Source organism: Adelges cooleyi, unplaced genomic scaffold (assembly GCF_023614345.1).
Source record: "Adelges cooleyi isolate 19-005CV unplaced genomic scaffold, UGA_ACOO_1.1 ACOO_flye_CR_arks_rails_tigmint_CR_PRNA_36, whole genome shotgun sequence".
Classification (NCBI taxonomy): Eukaryota; Metazoa; Arthropoda; class Insecta; order Hemiptera; family Adelgidae; genus Adelges; species Adelges cooleyi.
The window spans coordinates 37,077-41,907 of NW_026096035.1; the positions used below are offsets into that span (position 1 = coordinate 37,077).

General features: G+C 34.5%; 1 long non-coding RNA gene across 1 annotated transcript; it reads left to right on the forward strand.

The window, feature by feature from the left end:
* Positions 1-1,067: 1,067 nt before the first annotated feature.
* On the forward strand, positions 1,068-4,831 carry LOC126840127 (uncharacterized). The gene is made up of 6 exons (XR_007686048.1): positions 1,068-2,140; positions 2,264-2,507; positions 2,735-2,780; positions 2,873-2,949; positions 4,496-4,644; positions 4,717-4,831. It is a non-coding gene; the product is annotated as an uncharacterized LOC126840127 (long non-coding RNA).

Sequence of the window (4,831 nt, forward strand, 5' to 3'; positions counted from 1 at the left end):
GAAATAATCGTTTCCGACTTTAATATTAAAATATAATATGTGATACCTATGTGAAAACCGTGATGTTGATAATACGTTTTTATTCGACAAACTGTCAATGTTACACGCCCCGCGGCAATTACTGCAGACGATAACTTTTGAAAATGAGCCTACACATAAAGTATATGTTTATCGGGTAAAAAACGGGTTTTGGAAATTTATTTCAAGACGAAATAAACCAAAACGTTGTCATAAGACTTTAAAATAATAATATCGATATTAATCTTCTGGAACGTAATCGGTTTTGTAAACGGGCTACTCGTTGTTCGTACGTCGTGCTGCCTCGTACACTTTGGACGAAACCTTCATCACGGACACGGACCCCCGCCGATCGCGGGCGAGTCTAGATATTTTACAATACTACTGTTGAGCAGACGTAATAAATCGGTCTTGGACTTTCGAAAATATATAAAATAAATTTAAACAGACGTAAAGACGTCTTAATCGCGACGGTTTACTCGTTCGAAGCGGTTAACGATTTAATTAAAATAGAGTCGAACGTTCGGCAGTCTTATTTTTAATAGAAATCGGGGCGGCTTTAATAGCCGGACGCGTAATATATTTTTATAACGACAATTCAAATTGTTTTTACTATTTTCGGTGTAATCTCAAGTCGATTCGGTCGGCGTTGCCGTCGTCAAAATATCGCGTAGAGTTTTGACGATAACTACGCGACGCGTAAAACTACCGACGACCCGAATTCGACACCGCCCCCTCCGGTCTCTTCGTATCTCGGACTCTTAGACCCCACGCGATAATTTTTCAATACACGTGCGGATTGCGAATCGAAAAGATTTTTTAGTTTACCTCGCAATCAACGAGTTCTAATCGACCTCGAAAGAGGTGTTGAATAGTCGGACCGGTCGGAACAACCTCCTACGGCACGGCGGCCGTCGATTTAAAGTGAAAATTCGACCGGCCGACGGCTTCGCTATACCGTCGGCTTTGAGGAGAACGAGATTTGTCGCCGTCACGTGATTTTCGAGTGGAAAAAACGAGATTAAACGGAACGGGATCACGTCAAAACGGAAAATTCGATTCCGTAAACGTTTACTAGTCGGTACGGCGACGAGTATACATGGACGGCGCGACGGCCGAACGCGAACTATACACACCGTTGTTGTTCGTTTTACCCGAGTACCGGAGTCTATTTCAACCTGCTTCACCATGACCGACACCGCAGTCGCCGCACCAGCACCGGCCGCCTCGTCGCCGAAAAAGAAGTCCGCCTCTCCAAAGGCGAAGAAAGCCGCGTCGGCCCATCCTACCACAGCCGTGATGGTGATCGCGGCCGTCGAGGAGCTGAAGGAGAAAAAAGGGTCGTCGTTGCCGGCCATCAAGAAATACTTGGCCGCCAACTACAAAGTGGACGCCGCCAAGCTTGCGCCTTTCAGGACCACCAAATTATTATAATATATACAATAATTGCCCGGTAGGTAGGGTAGTCTCATACCGAATTATAGATTATAGTAGTTTCCCCGTGTAATACAAGCCAGGCAGTAAGTAATAGTGATTGTGGAATGGAACGAAAAAGTTAAAACGACTACAATACGGGTAAATACGTTTGTTATTGTATATTTAGGAAAATGATGTCCTACAGATACAAACTTAGAATAAATCCGTAGTTAATCAACTGTCAGTCGGTATTACCCATAGAATACAAATAAAATAGAAGTATGACAATCGTATTTTAAACAGGTACATTAATATTTCAAAGTTTTGTTAATTCAGCAATTAATTATACAAAAAAAACCGATAAGGTGATTTAATATCAATAAATTCTAGAAGAAATATTTGTTAACATACATCATCCATAGATACTGGATAATCGTGTACCTATCAATAAATTATGTTATGCTTTGTATTATTATTTTTTTAAATATTAAAAAAAAAACATTGTGCACTATTATTTTTGCAGATAGTATTTTCTATCAGACAGTAATATCATACACCATCCAACGAGAAGGAAAAAGAGGAAATAATTATTGGAATCGCCAGCTGTTTTAACCAATTATTTGAGAAAATGTAAAAAATTATTTTAAAAAAATGTCAAATGTCTACGGCAAAAATTCGAAGACATAATAACATGTCCACTCTGAAGGTAAAATTGTATTTTAATATTTAACAAATATTATACCCGTGGGTCTGAAACGGTCATGTCAGTTGGTGTTTTCATTACGCGTTTGTTGTGTATATCCTTATAATAATAAAACGTTACTGGTAGGCTATTCGTTTCTTCCAGGCTGCGTCCGGCGGCTGTTCATTTTTTCTACGGCCAGATATACGGTGTCATAGCCGCCGCGGATTTCGTCTGGGCCATTGATAACGGCGCACCGCATGCGGCGGTCGTGTTGTTTATCTCCGAACGGATAAACGTGAAATGTGTCTTAAATATTAACGGAAAAAGTATTTTTTTATGGTCAGTGTTTGCGGTTGGGTTTTGGAGTTGAAAAAGTAACGTTCTGTAGGTATGTATACATTACGTTTTTAATATTTCATCGTCGTCTCAATTTCTATTGAACTTATGACGCAGTCGTGTCTTAAAAAAATTAATATAACAAACGATTGATAAACACCGCCATGGCATGTGATAGTAGCGGTATATTATTTTTTCGTTGTTTGTATATTTTTCCGTTGTATATATTTGTAATTACCTACCTACTTATTTTCTATGTATGTGCATAAACTGTTTTAGGCTGTTCCCAATGGGTATACCTACTCTGCGACACTTTCGTTTACCGGTAAGCATTAATATTCTATCTATCTACTCTGTATTTGAATATGACAAATACTACAATTACTAATTATTATTATTATTATTATACTTTTAAAGGCGTTGTGGAAGTTCTGGCGTCTCATGAAGTCCACAATTGATTTTCCTGCGGCCATCGAAAAATCTCTGCGGTTAAGGTCAGGCATCTCTTCTTAAATCCATTTAATTTACCCCTGTATTTGTGTATAATAATATTTGCACAATGATTAGATACTTTGTTAATGAGTAAAACATTATACATTTGTTTTATAATTTAAATAACACCTGGGGCTAATTTTGTGTGCTTAAAAATTATATACATTAGTTGACATAAAGTATTGCCTTCAGACATATTATTTTAGCGTTCAACATTCTGTGTTGTTAGACCGTTTTTTAAAGGAGTTTATTGTATAAGTTCTTTTTTTTAGTTGCTGTTGGTGTAGATATAACTTAATAATACACTTAATCTTAATAATAATAATAATATTGTCAAATCATTTTTATTGGAACTAATTTTTCATTTAATAGGTGATTAATATTATAATATCTGAGGCACATTAACATTTCATTTACTATTTCATTATTTATAGAAATATTCACTTCACCCTAAACAATTTGCTATTGCTATTTTTTTTTTATTGATAATACATAATGAAAAATAAAATTATTTTAACATTCAATTATTAGTAAGATTAATTTTTGGTTAGCCATCTAAAAATATGTCTCTGTAAAGTATCAAATAATACAGGTGTTTGATGCACTGAATATTATTATTATTATGTAACTGTCCATATCTAAACACTTAAAAGTTAATATAAGGGTGTGTCTTAATTTTAGTCAGTTATTGTTGTAGTATAGAGTAGAATTTAAGTAAATAGATTAAGCAAAACAAATTATATGTTCAAATAATGAAATATTATGTACTGTATAACAATAATGCCAATTCGGCAAATCATTCAAATGACCCACATTAACTTAATGTAAAATAAGCAAAACAATATTAACTATTTTTGACTATAAAAGGTGAATGTAAAACAAGCCAAAGGCGTCTCTCCGCTTAGCATTAACTAGGTGGAGAACTTATTGTATCGACTGTTGTTTTGTGCCATTATACTTTATTTCTATAGTATATTTTCGACTTGCGTATTTATTTATTAACGTTACCTTAAGTGTCTCATTTTTAAGAGTTAAAGTTTACCTTTTAAATAACGTGTGCTAGGACAACCTTTTTAGTGATCAAAATTGCAAATAGTCTTTATTCTTTAAAGTTCTATACTTACGGAAATAGGCATTAATCTTGCACTAGGTATAATTGAATATAGTCCCTAATTACGATTAAACCCGTATTAGACGTCTGGTTGATTACTACTTAGTGTGGGTTAGTCGTCTGGCTGAAGTATAGTTCCGGAAGGTTTAAACGGCTGGGCATTGGCTTTGATCAACTTAAAAGGATCCTAGTATAACATCTTTAAAAGGTATCACGTTGTGCGTATCGAGTTAATACTGTATACGACATTGTTGTAGGCAATTAAACTGAATTTACAAATAATTAACACCAATTTAAATAATTAAATTAAACTCTTATATTTATTAATTAATTAAATATGGTAGTGCTCTAACGTAACTAATATCGATAAATTAATATCACTTTCATTTCAATGGTTAGGTTAGGTTATTAATTGATCAGAGTTTTTGTTTCAGTAGTTATTCATTTTGATGTTGATTAACGGATAGTTTGCTTCCTAATGTTACCACTTGATTTTTCTACGTTGGATTCACCAATTTGAGAAGACTGTCAATCGGTGATACCGATACAAGCCAAATATTTTGACCGTTGGAAACGACCAGTATTGGTATGTCTAATTACATTCTTATACATAAATAACATATACTAACTATATTCGCATATATTTAAATTTTTACAGTGTCTGTTGATTTCCATGCCTGCCGAAAAATAATAAGAATGTCAAATTGGATGCAAGATCACTTTGTTGATGTTACAAACTCATTTAGCAAATAATAAAACTAATAACTTATTTA